The following is a 21,887-nucleotide window of genomic DNA, read 5'->3' as shown; positions in this document are numbered from 1 at the left end:
TACACTGCCAGGCATTGGCATATGGTTAATAGCTCCTGATAGGTAATAATCTGATCTGTGTGATTCTGATTGTAGTTATTTAAGAAAGATATATGTGCCATTCAATAGTCTTTCTCATGTAAGTATTGTATCATTAACATTTTTTCTGATGAAATGGTCTAATTCCCAGGCCTTTACGGACCGATTTGGGCTGGCAGGTGTATACACCTCCCACAGTCCCACCTGTCAGCCCAAGGCCAAGAGTTCTGGGCAGCTGCATTGTGAAGCATGCATAAATGGGGCAAAGTGGCCCCGCAGCTGTGCTGGACAGGGGAGAAGTAGCACGCTAGAAAAAATAAAAATTAAGTCTTTCCCTTGTATTCTGCAGAAAGCAATCACAGCTGGCTGCATTTTCTTCTCTAGCATTTCTAAATTATGCTTTTCACTCCCCAAGCATCGTTCTATCATCAACTAGTAGCAATGTTTCTGGAGCTTTAAAGCAATGATCTCTTCTACATGGATACTTCAGAACTTAGCTGACTGTATAAAGAAAGCATTCACTATGGAAATGCACCTTATCTTGGCCATGACAAACTAGTAACTGCACAGTCATGAGCCCCTCAAATGCTATTGCTGTTTTGGTGACAGCGAGTGAAAAGGAAAATTGCATTCCAATAGCCACCATGAATGGAGCTATTTTGAACTGCATGACAAGACATGCCAAACCCTCCTTTCTCTGTTGGCTGCATGTGCTGCCCTTCCTAATTTTGGAAGAAATTCTCTGTATTGACTATTGTTTTCCTCAGTAGACTCTTTGGCTTGTTTCCTGCAAGTTTGGGAGACTTACAAAATCTGTTTTCCACATGGATGGAATGAGAATTGATTATCTCATGCATTACCCATTAAAAAGCACGAGGTCATTTGATATACAACTCTGGATATCAGGTGGTACTTTTAGTCAAGAAGATGAACTAGAGTGCATGAGGCGCAGATGTAATATTAGTGGAAATATGATGGTTTTTTTAAATATTGCATTTCCTGTCGTGGGAATAATCAAGTCTTAAAGATCACGCTAGAAAAAAATGCTGCAACATTATTTTTATGTATCTCTTTGGGTATGCTATCTTTGAGACAAGTCATAAGATGTCTAGTTATAAATCTGATGAGAGGCCAATGCATTGATTCCAAAGAAGTCTCTGATATAAACTGAGACTACATTGTAATAATGAAAGAATGATAAATCTTGTCCCTTCACTGCAGTAGTTGGTCATGTTAGTTTAGCTAATAGATCCCCAAAATGTTCAAAATATTATTTCCAGCTATAAAACTTTCTACTTCAGGATTCCTTAAAGGACTTTTCTCCCATTATATATGGGGGGATAGAATGATTATCTAAACAGTTTTCTAGTATATGACCTGAATTTTTTTTGTGCTAACATTTTTGTTTACCATTCTTTTTTTTTATGTTAAACAGCACAAGCAAATCTAGAGGAAAGCATTCAGTTAAGTCAGCTTTGCCCTTAACCAGCCAGAGCTTCCAAAATGAAAGATCATAAGCATCGCTGATTATTCAGACATATAATTTCTTGCTATACCTGGCTGTCTTCATTTTGATTTGCTTAGTAATCCCTTGTTTAAATCAAACTATTGATATCTAAATGTCTATGATAGAAAACTCATTTTTCTTTTGTTTTTTATCAGTTTGTTACTCAGGACTAGGATGCGGCTTTGGTTGATGGTGATTCTTGTATCAATATATAGGAAATTTTAAAGGTAAAAATAAAAAAAAAATAATTCAGAGCTGCTTCATCTTTCTTGAGAGTAGTTTGTGGCATGGATAATCCAGGACAGAGAGGAAGCACCCTGAACTAATAAGGGATTCCATAAATCCATAACAAAAGTTTATATCTAAGGAACTAAGGAGTCAGTCAAAGTTTAGACTTCACTTACATTCACAAGCATTTTCTAACATCCTTAATTTCTTACACTTAGAGAGAGTCTCAAGAACAAATCTATGTAGTTCCCCTGAGAGAAGCTAAACTATACCTATTTGCATTCATCATGATTTTGATATTACTTGATTAATACTTTTCCTGTAACTTAGTTTTGTGGTGATTAATATTTAATGACAGAGATATATTTACTTATCTTGTGATTGACACTCAAAAATTTCAGAGTTGTCACTATTTTTCCACACATTTTTCTGCATTGTAAATCCTTTCCATAACTGACATAGCACAAGCACTGTTTTTTTAATAAAGAATCTTTGATGGAAGTGTACTAGACATTGGTCTTTAAACACATAGTCATAACTGAAGATGTCATAAGCAAACAAAGCAGAGTTCTTAAAAGCTAGCTTAAAATCCTATGCCTTTCAAATTATTTGCAGTTCATTTTCTTGAACACTTTGATGTGAATTTCACAGTTGTCACAGATACTTCTAAGCTGGCCAATCCTAAATTTATCATCCAAAATGCGAGCAGGGAAAAAACCCGGTATTTTTTTGGTTTCAGAAAAAATCCATGCTGACTTTATGCATAATGAGGTCACGTAAGCCACAGGTGACACGAGTAGCCCCCATCTAATGGTGGTTGATACCACCTCTTCCACAGAAAAAAGCAAGACTTCATAACGAACAATAAAGACCTTAAATAAAACCTAGTATCATTTGTTGTAATTTCTGTAATTTAGAATTATTGAACCTTTTTATGTCACACTGTGACAGCGACCTCCTTTCATATATTCCATGTTATATAGCAGCATATACAGCTCATTCTGGTTGCACTTTGTCATATTGTTCTTTTAAATGTAAAATGGGCAAGTTAAATGGAGCAGTTTCTTTCCTGTGTTTCTTGTTTCTTTTCCCAGTGACAGATATTTAAGTAAGGAGTAAGAGACATTGAGACAACCCTAGCCTTTTGATGACTAGTCTATTTTGCCATTCATCCTAAGTCTTATTTTTTCTGTGGCTTTTAGAAAAAGATGTGTGTGGGAGGAACCACAAGCTGATCTTATTCTTTTAAAATGACAAACACAATGAATGATTGTGATCAATGAGTGTGATGACTATGCAATCCTTTTCTGTTTTGTTTTTTTGTGCTTGAAGTTTCTAATATTTTTAATATAAGAAAAGCAAAGGAAACCTGATTGTACAATTTCGTCCTGCTCGCACTGGACTGGAAGTGGTGCAGCGTAACACTGGAATATGGATCTGTTTTTTTCTTTTGCTAGGTAAGAAGTTCACTTGTCCATGTAACTGCTTCATCAAGAGACCTATTAAAGTAAAGCAGTTACATAATTTTATAAACTAATTTTCAGGCAGTCTTACAAGGAAAAGTATCAGCAAAAAACCTGACAGTTTGAGAATAAGAGTGATTGAAAAGTTTTAGCTAAACTGTGAGGATTGTAATTTGTTGATATAGAAGTTCTATCAGACCTTAAGCCAGTGCAGATGACTTCTTTTGACAGATGGATTTTTTTCTGCTGATATGACTGCATTGCCTTTTCCATGTGATGCGTACACAGATGTCAAAAGTTTTCTTCTTGGGAGGCTGTCTAGTCCTGTTTGAGACCTGTTTATTAATAGTGAGAAGCGACGTGGAGAAGAAAGCGGGGTGTGTTTTTTAGTACCTTCCGGCATTGTGCCTGGAGTACTTTGTAGTTCATATGCACTGGGAACATTAGCACAATGGAGGAAAAAAAGACAAGCGTTCTCAGTTAGATTTCTTGTTAATATTCACAATGATAAAAGTACAGTATGTTTATATACTCTCTGCATGTAAAAAGAGTCACTATATGATCCATCGTAATCTATTTTACGTGGGGTGGTTCTCAGATAGGCTGGGGTAAATTTCTTGATTTTTATGAAGTTGCTTTGGATTTGTATCAGACATACATATTCGTTTCTTTTCTCGCACTGTATATGTCAACCTGTCATTCTCCAAATTTTCATTCCTGATATAATTTACTGGGTACCACATTGCTCATGAAAGGTTTATTGCCTGATTAAACTAATTGCTATGGATTATGTAATGCTATACAGCTCTTTGAGAAATTTAGCAGCTTTACAAGACTATAAAATTAGTCTTTTACTATGTAATGAAAATAATAGTGTCTTTGTCCCAATTACTTTATGGTTTGATTGACATGTGCACATGCATGCATAAAATAGATAATACATATGAAAATGAAATTTGCTCTGCCAGCCTTGGTCATTCAGAGATGATATACAGCACGTGCAAAATCACATACAGTCTAGTTATTTAGAGAAAGACAATGAAACAGGAGACAGGATTTATAGGGCTCATCCTGTACCATCTATTCTTATGGATACGGGAGGGGATTTATAATCCACTCTGCTTTTTCCCTTGTGTGTAAACACAAATAACAGAACAATGATTTTGTTTGTGACTGTTTGAAGACAGAAATTATGCCTTGAGGTGAAGTTTGTCAACACCATGCAAGGCCTTTGCTGTAGGGAGATGTGTTACTGGAAAAATATATGTATAAATATATATATATATATGTACAAATATACCTGCATGGGTGTTTATATACCGATCAATCTTACTTTCTCAGCTTGCCAGGGCTCTGACCAACTGTGTTACTGTGGAAGAGTTAACAAAGAGCAACTGAATTTCAGTCCAAACAGTGTGGCCTTTGGTGGTGCAGCTGCCTCTGAAGCAGAATCTACATTAATAACAGCTTTGCCATTCCATTTCGCAAAAGCAAGACTCTTCTTCTGGCATAGGAGTACAAAAAACAGCAGGTAGAAGATGCTGATGGTAACCCTCTATATTTGTCAGATTTTCATTAAAGGGATAAGTATTCTGTAGTCTTTGTCAAAGATGAGTTGCTGCAATAGCCACTGCTTTCCATCATTGCTTCTTTTTCCCTTCTTCCAATTCCTGTCATCATCTTCTGGATACTTAAAGAGGTTCATTCTTCATACTGTTCTAAGAGGCTTTTTGTGATGATTTTAGTTTTTCTTGGGTTTGCTTTTGTTTTTCTTCCTCTCTGTCACACCTTCCAGTTTCCTCTTGGGGGATTTAATCTCTTGTGCTATAATTATCATTGTTATCTCTTCTGGAATCAATGTGGAAAGCTGTTTAGATATTGTTTGTCAAAACCTTCACCTTCAAGGGTGCTAAGGTAGATGCAGTACAGTGAGGAATTCCAAATTCTTGTATGTTGGAGCTATTTTAGTTCATGGTAGTGTAACTTTTTTTTTTTTTAAATAACTCTAGGTACTTGTAATCTTGAGGTGCAACTTCCATACATATGCATCTTTAGTTTTAATTGGAAAAATTCCAAAGCACCACAAAATGGTTTTAATTTTTTAAGGGGCACCCTGTTACTAAACTGCTGAAATGGATTGTCATCATAACTGAGGCAGTTTTGAACGCCAGGGTTTTTTTCTCAGACATTTTAGACCAAGCTTTCAAAGTTTGATACATGGCATTAATTTGAAATAATTTTGCATGGAAGTCTCTTCAGAACGCATATCAAAGCATCCAGTAGTATGTCAGTGCAAATAATATGATTTTAAAGAGGGGGAGGAGTGTTGTTTGTTTGTTGTTTAATTTACCACAGCTGAAATGGACCAAAAAGCAAAAGACCCATTAGTGTGAACTCAGAGCAGTACAAGAGAAGAGAACCAATATGGCTGTCTCTCCTGTAATGCTGATGACAGCAAAAATAACCTTAGTCAGGTAACTGAACGCTGTTGAGCTTTTTGGAGCAAATGGAATGCTTTAAAAGCCAGAATAGTTGAGTGTCATGGTTTGGGCCAGGTTGGACAATGACAAGACAACAGATGCTCTCCCCCACTTCTCGCTCCAAGGAAAGGAAGAAGAGAGATAAAGAGATTATGAGTTTGGGAAAAAAACTTAAACTACTTTAATGAAATATTCATAATAAAATTAAAAAAAAAGAAATAGTGAAATAGATACAATATGTACAAATCTACAGAAAACTGTATCAAGCTCCCAAGGAGATGTCACTGGCAGGTACTGAGGAAGTTCCAGACTGGACAAATGGGAACTGGAACACACTGACCAGGATTAAAAGGCAGATGAGCTGACGGGGTCCTCCTCAGACATCAGTCATTGAAGAAGCAGTCCATTGAAGACGAGCCCACTGGAGAAGATCCAAAGAAGAAGAGCCCTTAGAAAATAAGCTTTGGAGAGGAGCCAACCCAGCCCCCTTGATCCCTCAGCTTTTATACTGAGCGTGGCAGATGGGATGGAATACCTTATTGGTCAGTTTGGGTCACCTGACCTGTCCACAGGTGTAACCCTTCCACAGGGTAAACAACCAGGTCAGCTGACCCTGGTTGTCACACCAACAAGTGTAAGCAAGAGTCTCTGTCACCAAACAGAGTTGGCTCTCGTTTACCCTGAACCAGGACATTCCACCCCTTATTGCAAATCATTTGCATCATGCTCAGATCCCTAATATTCTTATCCATCAAATATATACATATACATATATATACACAAAAGTTCATTACGTCCATTTAGTTCATAATTGCAGAGTCTCATCCATCATAGCAGACTCAGGGTTGAGTATTCTCACCCAGGGTTAAATGAGGCACACATTGAACTTCTCCATTCTCCAGCATCACCCACCAAGTACATCCAGGTCCTTGAGCAAACACAGTCCCATGAATGGGTTTGCCTTTGCCTGAAGCAGGAAAAACCCAAACAGTTTTCCCCAGCATATTCCTTTCATGCACCACAGGGACTTTATCGCTTTCTACTGTATGTGAAAGGGCTGATTGAGCAGGACCAGCTCGACTGATGGATCCCCTGGTGTTAACTAATCAGGTAGCTTGTGCTAAATGCTGGTCCCAATTTTTAAAGGTTCCACCACCCATTGCTTTCAGGGTAGTTTTTAATAGTCCGTTGTAACACTCAATTTTCCCTGAAGCTGGTGCATGATAAGGGGATATGATATACCCACTCAATGCCATGTTCTTTTGCCGAAGTACTTATAAGACTACTTTTGAAATGAGTCCCATTGTCTGACTTAATTCTTTCTGGAATACCATATCGCCACAAGACTTGCCTTTCAAGGCCCAGGATGGTATTCCAGGCAGTGGCATGGGGCACGGCATAGGTTTCCAACCAATCGATGCTTCCTTCCACCATAGTAAGCACATAACGCTTACCCTGGTGGGTTTGAGGGACCATCATCCCCCATACCACAATGGTTTTAACCTTTTAGTTTGCTTAATTTCGGTGCATGTTTCACAATTGTGGATAACCTGCGCAATAGCATCCATGGTTAAATCCACCCCTTGATCATGGGCCCACTTATATGTTACATCCCTTCCTTGATGACCTGAAGTGTCATGGGCCCACCGAGCTAAAAATAGCCCACCTTTATGTTCCCAGTCCAAATCTGTCTGGAAAATTTTAGCAGCTTGATCTACTTTCCAATTGTTTCGATGTTGCTCTGCTTCAACTGCTTTAACCATCCCCACAGAGCATTTGCCACCATCCCTGAGTCAGTATAGAGATAGAGTATTGGCCACTTTTCTCGTTCAGCAATGTCTAACGCCAGCTGGATAGCTTTTACCTCTGCAAATTGACTCGATTCGCCTTGTCCTTCAGTCCCTTCTGCAACTCTTTGTGTAGGACTCCATACAGCAGCTTTCCACCTTCAATGCTTTCCTACAATATGACATGATCCATCAGTGAATAGAACATAATGTTTCTCATTATCTGAGAGTTCATTATATGGTGGGCACCCTCAGCACGGGTCACTGCCTCTCTGGTGGCATTCCAAATTCTTTGCCTTCAGGCAAATTTGTGATTACTTTTACAATTCCTGGATGATTTGGGGTTCCTATTCGAGCTCACTGCGTTATTAAGGCAACCCACTTACTCCAGGTAGCATTGGTGGCACGATGAGTAGAAGGAACTTTACCCTTGAACATCCAGCCCAGGACTGGTAATCAGGGCGCTAGGAGGAGCTGTGCTTCAGTACCAATTACCTCTGAAGCAGCTTGAACTCCTTCACATGCTGCTGGTATTTCTTTCTGAGTTGGGGTATAGTTGGCCTCTGAGCCTTTATAGCCTTGACTCCAGAATCCTAGAGGTCGACCTCAAGTCACCCCTGGTGCTTTCTGCCGTAGGTTCCAGGTAGGGCTATTGTTCCCAGCTGCTGCGTAGAGCACATTTTTAATGTCTTGTCCTGTTTGGACTGGTCCAGGTGCTACTGTATGCATAATCTCTTGTTTATTTTGCTCAAAGGCTTGTCATTGCTCAGGACCCCACGTAAACTCATTTTTCTTTCGAGTCACTTCATAGAGAGGTTTCACAACCTGACTATAACCTGGAATATGCATTCTCCAGAAATGCACAACACCTAAAAAGGCTTGTGTTTCCTTTTTGTTAGTAGGTGGGGACATAGCTGTTATTTTGTTAATCACATCCATTGGGATCTGGCGACGACCATCTGGCCATTTAATTCCCAAGAACTGGATGTCTCGTGCAGGTCCTTTGACCTTACTTCTTTTTACAGCAAAACCCACTTTCAGAAGAATTTTAATTATTTTCTTACCTTTCTTGAAAACTTCTTGTACTGTATTACCCCACACAATGATGTCATCAATGTATTGCAGGTGTTCTGGAGCTCCACCCTTCTCCAGTACAGTTTGGATCAGCCCACGGCAAATAGTAGGGCTGTGTTTCCACCCCTGGGGCAGTTGATTCCAGGTATGCTGGATGCCCCTCCAAGTGAAAGCAAACTGTGGCCTGCACTCTGCTGCTAAAGGAATAGAGAAAAATGCATTACCAATGTCAATTGTAGCATACCACTTGGCTGCCTTTGACTCCAGTTCATACTGCAGTTCTAGCATGTCTGGCACAGCAGCACTTGGTGGTAGTGTGACCTCATTCAGGCCATGAAAGTCTACGGTTAGTCGCCAGTCTCTGCCAGACTTTCGCACTGGCCATATAGGACTGTTAAAGGGTGGGCAAGTCTTGCTGATCACTCCTTGGGTCTGGAGTGAACCTGAACTCTCAGGTTCTGGATGGGAATCAGGGAGTCTCGGTTAGTGTGATACTGTTGTTGATGCATCGTGGCAGTAACAATTGGCACCTGCTGTTCTTTAACCTTCAGCAGTCCCACCACAGAAAGATGACCTGCAAGACTGGGTAAGGTAGACAGCTGTGTAATATCCTCAGTCTTTACAGCTGTTATACTAAAAGCCCATCGACACCCTTTTGGGTCTTTGAAATACCCTTTTTTGAGGTAGTCTATGCCAAGGATGCATGGAGCCTCTGGGCCAGTCACAATTGGGTGCTTCCCCCATTTATTCCCAGTTATGCTCACTTTGGCCTCCAAAACAGTCAGGTCTTGAGACCCGCCTGTCACACCAGAAACAGTGACAGATTTTGCCCCTTTATAATTTGATGGCAATAGGTACACTGTGCACCAGTGTCCACAAGGGCTTTATACTTTTGTGGCTCTAATGTGCAGGCCATTGAATCCACACAGTCCAATAAACTCGGTTATCCCTCTCCTCCTGGCTGGAGGCAGGGCACCTCTAATGTTGAGGACACCATCTATGATTAGCAGATGAGCTCCTATGCAGACCAGAAAACTGCTTAACCTGAGCTGGAGCAGCCATCCTGCTGGAAGAATTCTTTCTTCCATCTGCTTTACCTTGCAACTCAAGCACTCGTGCTTGTAGGACCAAAGTAGGTTTTTTATCCCATTTACTCATATCATCTCCATAGTTCCAGAGGCAAAACTGCAGGAAATCCCGGAGCAGGTCCTGTTTCTCTTGAATTGGTTTTGTAGGAGGGTGTTTTTTCTTAATGACTGAGACATGGGCCTGTTGAGGGGAAGAGGGGGATTCTTTCTCCATCCCGGACAGTTTTTTGGACAGTTTTTCAAACAGCTTATAATTTTTCTTAGGTATTGCCTCATTTTGCTCAGCTATTGTCTTGGTCATTGCTTGTATTTTCTCAGTTGTTTTTAGTACAGCTGCCACAGTGAGGGGACGAGAGAGGCTATCTTCATACTGGCGTACCCTGTTAGCCACTTCATTAACAGTTGGTGCATCAACATCAAATCCTCCCGAAACCATTGTTGACAATGTATGGGAATACATCAATGGTGCACTCTGCACAAATTTTCTTAGCACAGATTGTTTGCACAGCATTTCATCAGGGTCTACGTTCACTTGCCAGTCACCATGAATCACCTCTCACACAGCCAACTTGATACCTTTTTCCATGCTTGTCCACTTACTTGGACGGCATTCACAGAATGACAGAACGGTTCGTGTTGGAAGGAACCTTAAAGATCATCTAGTTCCAACCCCCCTGCCATGGGCAGGGACACCTCCCACTAGACCAGGCTGCTCGAAGCCCCATCCAGCCTGGCCTTGAACACTTCCAGGGATGCAGCATTGACAGCTTCCCTGGGCAACCTGTTCCAGTGCCTCACCACCCTTACAGTAAAGAATTTCTTCCTGATATCTAATCTAAATCTACCCTCTTTCAGTTTGAGGCCGTTACCCCATGTCCTATCATTACACTCCCTGATAAAGAGTCCCTCCCTATCCTTCCTGGAGGCCCCATTCAATATCATCCTTGAAGGGATACCTGCCCTTTACAGCTGATAGCAGTCACCTCCAGAGGCTGAGAGTGTTTGATTTTCTCCCAATCGCTTTATCAATACCTCCATCTCTGGCCAGGTTTCCCAACTGCCTAGCTTCTCTACCATCTAAGTCTATAGAAACAGCTCCATTATCCCACCGTTGCAGCAACCAGGAGATAAGCGTCTCCCCTTCTTGATGACTGAAGTCTTTCCTCATGTTTCTCAAATCCTTCATAGAGTAGGATTTAACAGAAAGTTGGCTCTGCTTCACCCCAAACCAGGACAATGAGTGAGACTTAGAAATTCTTATTAAAAGTGAGACTGAAAAAGAAAATACATCATACCAGTTTAACTCTTTAATTCCAAATCTAAATTGAAAATGCTCTTTAAGAAGTTCAGAGAACAAAAGCAAGATCTTTGAATCTTTTCGTATGTTCTGCTTTGTCATCAGCATTTTTTCCCTGCTTGTAGTTAACTTATCTGGTTTTAAACTTCATCAACAATTATTAGGAAAGAAGAAAACAAACTGATAGCTCAGTAGATTTGAAGCAATTTTTTTGTTTGTTTTCTTTTGTCTATTCTAGGTTATGGGTTTTTTTCACTGATATCTGCATCAGAGTTCAGATGCTGCTTCTATGCCTGCATGTTTTGCTACTCCAAAGAAATTTTAAAAATCAGAATACTTGCTGCAACAACTCAGAAAGAAGCAACAGAGGGGTTTCTTCTGAAGTGTATTGTGTTCATCTGGTAAGGTACTAAACCTGACTATTCAAAAGTCCAGAAGGAAAGAAATTTAGAACTCACATTTTCACTCATTCTTTGGAAGTTATATATGCCCTTTTATTTATACAGTCTATCATTCCTAGTTGGCTTTATTTAGACATGGAAAAATATCACAAATTTTTTTGAGGAATGAGCTATTTGATAGTAAATGGAAAGCATGTGTATGTTAATGTTTTCACAATTAAAAGAAAGTGTAATATACCATAGAATTTTTGAACAAAATTAATAGCATTGAGACGTTTTGGATCCCAGGGTTTCTAATCAGCTTTTCTTTGAAACAGCTGTGGTATGAATTCTTGGTTGACTACCAGAGTAATAATGCCGATTTTAGAATTATTACAAAATTCTACTAGGTTTCACATTTAGCAATTGCACAGTTAAAAGTGTCTCTAGAAATACTATAAATTAAAGACTGGCAGATTATCCTATCTGGAACCTGATCTGTTATCGGGAGGAATAATTTTGTTCAGAATCTGAATGCTTTAAAAATAATTCATCAAAATGTGGAAGGAGATTCAAACTAGGACACGTACTGGGTGGTTTTTGTGGCCTCCTTATTTTGGTTGATAAACAGCTGAGGCATCTGTTGACATCAGCTAGATCTGGAGTGGTTTCTTATCACTTAAATTGGTGCAATTGTGAGAGAGAGGCTGTCATCAGAGTACATGCTCATCTTGATATTTAGGCCAGTGAACTTCAAAGAGAAAAAGGGTCATTAATTTTCTAGTTCTTGGCAGTGTAAGTTTAAGCCTCCCCTTTCCTGTCAGAATGAAGGAGTGCTCCGTGGTTTTTTTTCTTCTCATAGGGAAAATTCTATTTCTCTTCCTTCCAGCTTCCCTGATGAGCACAAAAGTAAGAAAGCTCCAGCTCCATCTCTCAACTCAGAGTAGACAAAGGTACTTTAGCATAACAGAAATGTGTCATAAAGAAGCAAGGTGCTCAAGAAAGAAAGCACGGAGGGTGAAAGTGTCCCATTTGCATATGCTATGTAGGTCATGGCAAATCTGCCACAGCTCTTTTCATTGGCTTTTATTGCATAAAATTGCACAGACCTTAAAGTAAGAAAAGGAAGAATTATCCTAGCCTTTTCACAGTAGAATGTGAGCACTTGGTCTGGTTCACTTCTTATCCAGGCAAGGAAGATCAGCTTATTTAGATGATACCTCAGAAATTGTATTTACATCATGATTAGCTACATGTCCATGTGTGAACTTGGAAGCGTTTGGGAAAGGAGGGGGGGATAATTACTATTCTTCCACTACATTAAATTGATTGGATTTTGGACTGGATTGGATTGGATTTTGTATGGAGCCAAGTAGTATACATTTGCTTAAGCATATATCAATTCAAATGCGTGTAACAAAGATAGCTTCAAATCTATTTCTTTGCACCTCATTTAAAATACAAAGCACAGTGTGTTAGATTGTTAGACTCTGTTGGCATCTAGTGGCTACTGGAGCAATGGCACACTGTTTAGTCTTTCCACATTGAGTTAAAGTTTGTGGGGAGAACAAGTTAAATTATAGTCCTTTGTAATAGGGTTTTTTTTTCTGATCAATAAGGAATGTGAAAATAGTTATGCTATTTTAACACTCCTGGTGACTGGTTGAGAGCTTCCACTACAAAATTTGAATAGTGCTATTCTTGAGATTTGTTACCGTTTGAGAACTGAAGGAAAACTGATTCTTTATTCACAAGGCCTCCCTAACACTGAAAACCCACTATTATTTCATCTTTCCCTGTGTTAAGCGTATCTCTCTAATTCTTCAGTGATGCAGTTTTTACCCCAGAGTGGACAGCATCAAAGTTCAGTCTCAATTTTATCCCTTTTCATTTTAATGACACAAGGCAAATGATTGTCCAGAATTTTTATTAGATTACCTGCAAGGCCTTTGGTAGGTGGCTGAAATTATGTTCAGAGACACTATGGTTTATTAGAAGGCAGTCAGAGGTGTTGGTGTTGTCTCTGTTTGTACCTCTGAAAATACACCTATCCTTTTAACATTAAGCACTTCATAATTTTTCTCAAAAAACTCTGCAGTTGAAAATCTGTATTCCTTTTTGGTTTTTTGTTTGTTTGTTTTCATTTGTAGCTACAGAGGGAACGGTTGCCTTTCTATCTCTTCCATGTATGACTTACACTGTAAAACTAGAAACTTTCTTGGATGGAAAAGCATTTAATGATTTCTAACCTTGAATAGGTTATATGCAGCTGTGATCTTCAAAACTATCCCTGAATTATCATCTCAATATTCAGATTTACTGCAGGATTAAAAAAGATTCATGTGAAAAACTCCTTTCAAAACCTCAGTTTTCTGTATCAAGTGGACTTTTCATTCACTGTTTCATGCTTTCATTTTAAATTAACTTCATAAGAATAAAGGTTATGCTTCTGTATTCTTCAATGTGATTATAACAGCCATGGAGAAAAGAAGAAAATCGTAAACTGTTTCTAGTTATCTAGCTGTCTGTGAAAGTCTAGACCAAAAAAGCAGTCTGATTTAGGTCTTGCTGTCCTATTGCCTCCATCAAAATGAGAATTTATTTTATAATCAATTACTTCTTTTCGTTAAGGCTAGGTGGAAAACACCAACATCTATGGAAAATTGCAAGTAATATACATGTTTGAGTTTGAATTATGTTTACTCATATTTACAGTTTGAGTAATCTTGCAGTTTATATATTTATGTAAAACTCAGTGGTGAAGTTACCCCATTTATATATAGGGGCTGTGATGCACTGGTTTCTGTTTATATATCTACCTCAACCCATTTTGATTGTGATAACTTGCAGTTATCATAGAATCATAGAACCGTAGAACAGATTGTGTTGGAAGGGACCTTTAAATGTCATCTAGTCCAAACCCCCTGCAATGAGCAGGGACATCTTCAAGTAGATCAGGTTGCTCAGAGCCCCATCCAACCTGACCTTGAATGTTTCCAGGAACGGGGCATCTACCACCTCTCTGGGCAACCTGTTCCAGTGTTTCAGCACCCTCATCATAAAAAATTTCCTCCTTATATCTAGTCTAAATGTATCTTCTTTTAGTTTAAAGCCATTACTCCTTGTCCTATCACTACAGGCCCTGCGAAAAAGTCTGTCCCCATCTTTCTCATAAACCCCCTTTAATTAGTGAAAGGCTGATATAAGGTCTCCCCGGAGCCTTCTCTTCTCCAGGCTGAACAACCCCAACTTTCTCAGTCTGTCCTCAGAGGAGAGGTGCTCCATCCCTCTGTTCATTTTTGTAGCCCTCCTCTGGACCAGCTCCAACAGGTCCACTGAGCTTGGTGTTGTCAACAAACTTGCTGAGGGTGCACTTGGTCCCACTGTTTATGTTATTCATGAAGATATTAAACAGTACTGGTCCCAATACGGACCCCTGTGGGACATCACTTCTCACCAACCTCCATCTGGACATAGAACCATTTACCACTACCTTCTGGATGTGACCATTCAACCAATTCCTCATCCACCAAACAGTCCATCCATCAAATCCACATTTCTCTAATGTAGAGAGAAGGATGTTGTGGGGGACTGTGTCAAAGGCCTTACAGAAGTCCAGATAGATGACATCCATAGCTCTTCCCTTGTCCACTGATGTAGTCATTCCACCATAGAAGGCCACAAGGTTGGTCAGGCAGGACTTGCCCTGGATGAAGCCATGCTGGCTGTCTCGTATCCCCTCCCTGTCCTCCATGTGTCTTAGCATAGCTTCTAGGAGGATCTTATCTCCCTACAATTTAGCTGCATTTTTTATAATTCCTGATAGCCTTATATTTAAATTACAGTCAAGCAGATTAGTAAAACTTGTTTACTACTGGGAAGGGACTGGTAATACCACTGTATAGAATGTTTTGAGCCGGAAGAGGTACTATACAGTTTAATAGGAAATCATGCTTAAGTAAGTAATTGCTAAAAGTTTCACATTTTTGTTACAGTAGGTCGAGCTGTGGTTTCTAGAGGACTGTTTTAGGGAGGCAATGTATTTGTTAAGAGTTACATGACAAAACCACGGAGCTAATAATGAAATTGTCAGTCTCAGAAATATTACTGTTTATTTAACAAGCAATTTGAGGAATATTTGTTTTCATTTTATATACTGGAAATAATGATGGTGATGGGTTGGTTTTAAAGGACAAACCAAATTAGTACAATAAAGAGCTCAAAGTCCCATGCAAGCTACTATTTAAAAGGTACCAGTGTAGAACCTCTGAACTCAGATTTTAAAACATGTTGCAAACTCCGCAGTTTTTCTGTGCTTTCTTTGTGTGCACCACCATCTGTTTTCTATTTTTTCTTATAGCAAAACAACTTAAATATGGAGTACAGCAGTACTGTATAAATATTCATATTGAGGATACCAGACTTTATTACATGTAAAAAGCCAATTCTCTGTTTTGATTATGGCTTGTAGACAAAAGAGCATGTTCCCACTTTTACAGAATGGGAACACCTCTCACATCTGTCATAGGCTTCAAGAAAGATGAGAAAGAGGTCCTGGTCTCTGGATTAGTAAGTAATCTGTAAATAACAGGCAAATTAAGAAATCAAAACCCCATGTATTTTAATAACTTGTACATTAGGCAGTACCAGTGAATCATTTCATGAAAGAACTAAACTAGTTTAGAAGTTTAGAGTTTTTGTTGTTTGTTTGGAACTAGTAAGATTTAATGTATTAAATCTTAGACTACAGCCTAAAATAAATGCATTCTTACCCTAATAATAATTAAAAAAACAAACCCCTATCTTTCTAGACAATTTAATAAACCAAATGAATACTCACCTACCTGATTTTTTTTTTTTTCATTCTTCCGGGGCATTTTTTCTTCAGGGTTTTCTGAATCTTCAGATGTTTTTTGCAGCCCATCATCTCCAAACTGGAAGGCAAATTCTCAAGTCTAGTTACACTGGTTTATGTCATTAAACATATGTTCCTCTCTTGTTTTCTGTATCAGTTTTTATGCCTTGGATATGCATAGGATATGCACCCTTATGCAACAAGGATCCTTCCCACAAGAAAATGAAAGTGACCAAGAGTGTTATCTTTATTTGTATTACACTATTGCTTTCTTCCTGTGCAGCAATCGACGGAGTCCTCTCATCCCATCAGGTAACCACTCTGCCAGCAATTACCTGTATCCTCTGGGGACCCCTCTCAAGCATCCTCAGTAGGAGAGTGGACTGTGTGTCCTGAACCAAAGCATTTCAAAGTTCCTCAAGTTCAGCATATACTTTTTTTTCTATTTCTGTTGCCAGGCTTGCTTGCTCTGCTTGCATCTGGTTTTAAGACGAGTCATGTTGTTATGGTTTAAGCCCAGCCAGCAGCTAGAACCACACAGCTGCGTGCTCACTCCCCCCAGTTTGGATAGGGGAGAGAATCAGAAGACTAAAAGTGAGAAAAAAATCTCGTGGGTTGAAATAAAGATGGTTTAGTAGGTAGAACAAAACTGCACGCACAAGAAAAGCAAAACAAACAATTTATTCAGTGCTTCCCATTGGCAGGCAAGTGTTCAGCCATCTCCAGAAAAGCAGGGCTCCATCATGTGTAATGGTTACTTGGAAAGACAAACACCATCACTCCAAACATCCCCCCATTCTTTCTTCTTCCCCCAGCTTTATATACTGAGGATGACATCACATGGTATGGAATATCCTTTGGGTCAGTTGGGGTCAACTGTCCCATCTGTGTCTCCTCCCAGGTTTTTAATGCCCTCCCAGCCTGCTTGTTAGTGGGGTTGTGTGAAGAGCAGAAAAAGCCTTGAGAGCCTAGCAACAACTGAAAACACCAGAGCACATTTCCCATCCCAAATCCAAAACATAGCCCTATACCAGCTGCTAATAAAAAAGTTAACTCTATCCCAACTGAAACCATGACATGTGTAGATCACAAGTGGCTTCCCACTTGTTCTTTACAATCACACTGTTACAGCTTATAGAAATTTGCCGTTGTACTGTCCTGGAAGGTCAGATCAGGCCTCTGTCAGCTGGTCTTCCTTGTAACTATTCTCAGTGCTTTCTGTTCCTCACCTGTGTAACTGTATGTAAATTACCAATTTAATTTGGACCTTTAAGGTGTTTTGTTGAAAATAATACATTTACTATTAGTTTACAGCATATCCTTACCATGACACCACACTTCTTGGTTACTGCAGTTGGATGATAAAATCTGACCCATTAGTTTTCTGACTCTTAGTTTTTTGACTTGTTGTGCAAACAGCGTTTGCTTTATTTTATCTTTGCAGACTTTAGATGTATTTAGCATATATTCTATCTTGACAAATGTTCTGATGCTGTTTGATGTTTCTGTAAGTTGAATGACATTTCAGTGTAAACTTAGCTTGTTATCTTTATTTTTTTAGCTAATGGTAGTTATCTATTTCATTCATCTGTGACTATTCTAAAGCTTCATAAACAAAATAATATGAGATAAAATAATACAAGCTAAAATCATAATGTTTATCTATTATTGCTATGGATACCAGTATTTTGGAGATACTGGAGCAAGGAAGCAGATGGCAGCTTACATCAATATTTTCCACCTCTGATGAGATAAAGTAGAAGGATTCGTAATACAGTCCCTGAAACTTCACATAGGGCCTTAGTGTATGTGTTTCCAAAGAAAAATACTATGTCCAGTTTCCAGAGACTTAGTAAAGGGAGGGTATCTTTGCAGTATTGATAAATTAAGAAAGTAGTATAAATACTAAGGTGCACATATAAAGAAAACATGCAGCGGAGAATCTAACTCTGAAATGACAGTAAGGTGTGGAATTTTAATTTTAGAATACTTCTAATGGAGGAGTTTATCAATGTTTTGGAGATGTGGATAGAATTTTTTTTTCATTAGGTTATTTCAAGGTGTAATTCCCCTTTATTTTGAGTAATAATGAGAAAACCATAAAGAGTTATAGTGCTATTTTACTTTGTCAACATAATTTTTATAGCTGGAAAGACTTGTTTTTATATGCTTCATACTCTACCTAGTAGACAGGGATAGTTCATTGTAATGTTTCTGAGCTGAGGGCAAAAGTTTGCATCTATCAAACTTCGGGCAGTTTTATGTTAGGTAGCTGTTGTGGTTTAACACCAGCTGGGAATTAGGACCACGCAGCTGCTCGCTCACCCCACCTTCCCCAAAGAAGAGGGAGGAGAAGAGGGAGAAAAGGAGGGGAAAGGGAAAAGGAAAAAAAAACTTGTGGGTTGAGATAAAGCCAGTTTAACAGAACAATAATGGAAAAGGAAAATAACAACAATGATAATAACAACAACAATGATAATAATAATAATAATAATAATGACACAAGTCACTCTCACCACCCGGTGAACTGGCACCATCCCGAGCAGTGATCATGGACCTCCCCCTGCCCAACCCCCATGTATATACTGACCATGACGTCTACATATGGAACATTCTATTGGCCATTCCATTGTATAAACGTCGCCTAGCAACAACTAAAACAATATGCATTGTTGACATTCCTTTCAGGGCAATTACTAGAAAGAAAATTAACTCTTTCCTGTCTGAAACCAGGACAGTACCCTAACTAGTTTTCTTGGGACTTGTTGCTTTACTTTTTACCGTTTGCTCAGTTTTACTTAGTGTTTCACTCTTCCTTTCTGCCACAACCAATCGTCTTTGTGCTTATCATTTAGTAACTACTTAGTACCTGTCTTACAAAGACTGCCAGCTGTGACATCAGATTGAGTTCTGTATCTGTAATTACAAAGAAAAATTTGGCACCCCCAGGATCAGTAAAAGCACTTGGAAAAGTGGTGGGCTAGTCAACATCAGACAAACTAGGCTTATCCTTGTAGTATACTGCGGTATGCTTAAGGATACTTCTTTTCATGATATAAGATAAGGTCACTGGACCTCCTAATGACGTCTCTGACCAGATGGTTGACGGCAAATGAGGGAGTAGCATAAGAACTGCTGTATATAAGAACAAGGTACATCAGTACTTCCTAGTCTGTGTTATTACAAGAAGAATGTATACAGATTTAGCAAACAGAAGTACAGATGCCCGGCATAAAATTACATCCTAAATATCTCCGCGTTAGGATTTTTTTTGGATCCAGCTAGGATTTCCATAGGTATTGACCAACTACTTCAATAATACGGCATTATCTGTCATTATATCATTACCACAGAAAACATAGATCTTTTATTTCTCTGAAAAAAGCACTTGGCATTTCTGTACCCAGGTACCTTGCTAATATTTAGTATGAGAATTAAAATCTAGAAGACTTTTTGACCTTAACTTTTAGGGCTAGCTTGATCTTCTCCGGATGAAATCCTGACCTTCGTACCGTTCAGCAATCGGCAACATGTTATCTGTCCCTTATCTAACTTTAATGTCTTAGACAGAAGATGCTTATTTAAAACTCCCATCTGAGAACACAGTAGTACTCAAAAAGATGAAGTCAAAGAGACAGTTAATAACTAAAGAAACCTCTACAAGTAGACCCTTCAGCCACTGCTGCAGAATCTGTGGTATTGCTCTAGTAATGTAAGACCCTAAGTGGCTTTAGGCCCTGAGTAATTGTGGAGAAAGAAGGGCTGCAATTGAAAATCTATGCTTAGATGCAAGTATTCAGTAATACGAGTAGTGCATCCTTTTCCCTACAGGACAGACCTCCTCTTGCTCTCTCAACTAGATGAATTTCAATAGAGTATGTCTTTTTCCCTCTATGACATGTTCTAAAGCTGCAATGAGATTTGCTTGTCAGAAGAACGAGAGCGTACACTGCATATTTAATGTTAAGAGAATGAATATATTGTATTGTTTCTAGAATGTTTGCTGTATTACAGGATAGTATTACACATCTACTTTGCTTCTCAGACCCTTTGTAACTGTATCTGACACACTAGAAAAAATTCACTTCATTGTGTGCATGTCAGCCTTTCTTGGGAATCAAGGAGCAGTTAATTAGTCTGAGAGCTGCAAGACAGAAACATGGAGTTTTTCCCAACATTATACACTTAGTAACAGCAGCTAGGTCTAATGGCAAAACTGGGAGACCAGTAATTAGTTGTTGCTATTGAAGCTTTTTTTTTTTTTGGTTGCTCAGAAAAAGGTACACCTTGTTATTCTCCTTTAGGGTATCATCTCTGAAGGATTATTGTCTCTATATGCATCAAAAGTTTTGATGTTTGAGGAGTGTAATGTGGCATTGAGCACACTAAATTTTTGTTTAATCCTTAAAAATACATAATCTGGGATTTGTGCGGTATTTGCAACTGAATACATGCCTATCTATACACATACGGGGATCACTGTCTTTAGAGTGTTTAAAAGACTGACAAGTCAGGTGAGTTTCAAATTTCAGAACACCACTGGATCGACATTAATTAACAATACACACTGCTAATAATTATTTCTTACCCATTACCATTAATATGCTACACCAGGGAGTTGATGCCATAAAGTTAGCACTGATGGCTGTGATCCTTGATGGTCTTAGCTGTGGAGATCAAAGTAATGAGGCTTGAGAGCTCTCAATGAGGGAACTGCTCTGGGTTACTTCTTTATTCCCCACCTTTCCAGTGTCATTGTTTTATGTTCCTCAGCCTCCTTCCCAGGGGAAAACAGGGGGAATCTGTCTGCTTCTGACGTAGCTCATCTTCAGTTTTTCGGTTAAGGACTCATTCTGGTTTTGTCAGTAATTTTTCTTGTTTGTTTTGCAGGATTATTCTGGTTGCACCAGACACCCTTCTGCAGGATTATTTTGGTTTTACCACATATCTTTCCTGCCTGCTTTCATCCTTGGTTCTCATCTTGCATATTTTACTATGTCCATGCTTTCCTCTACCTTGTTTGGACAACTATAACACAAGTCCCTATTTGTCCTTTTGTGATTGCTTATTATTTATACCTGGTGGCATTACAGTGTTAACAAAAGCTTATGTAGAGTCACCTGTTATCCGTGTTTCTATGCCTTGGTTCAAGCGAAGCTGTGGTGGGTTAGCCTTGGATGGCTACCAGGTGCCCACCAAGCCACTTTCTTAATCCTCCCTCCTCAACAGAAGGGTGGAGAAAATACAATGAAAAAGCTCGTGGGCTGATATAAAGACAGAGAGACCACTTACAAATTACTGTAATGGATGAAACAGATTCAACTTGGGAAAATTAATTTAATTTATTGCCAATTAATAACAGAGTAGGATAGTGAGAAATAAAAATAAAACCAAAAACACCTCATCATCCTCCTTCCAAGGCTCAACTTCACTCTTAACTATCCTACATACTCCCCTGCCCCGAGCAACGCAGGGGGTTCTGGTCAGTTCATAACACTGTCTCTGCCACTATTTCCTCTTCACACTGTTCGCCTCCTCCAGTGTGGGGTCCCTCCCACAGGATACAGTGTGGATATCTGCTCTGACATTGGCCTTCATGGGCTGCAGAGGGCCAACCTGCTTCATGATGGTCTTCTCCATGGGCTGCAGGGGAATCTCTGCTCCAGTGCCTGGACCACCTTCTCCCCCTCCCTCTGCATTCACCCTGATG

The sequence above is a fragment of the Chroicocephalus ridibundus genome, chromosome 2 (assembly GCF_963924245.1).
Source record: "Chroicocephalus ridibundus chromosome 2, bChrRid1.1, whole genome shotgun sequence".
Lineage (NCBI taxonomy): Eukaryota > Metazoa > Chordata > Aves > Charadriiformes > Laridae > Chroicocephalus > Chroicocephalus ridibundus.
This window is presented reverse-complemented; position numbering follows the sequence as displayed.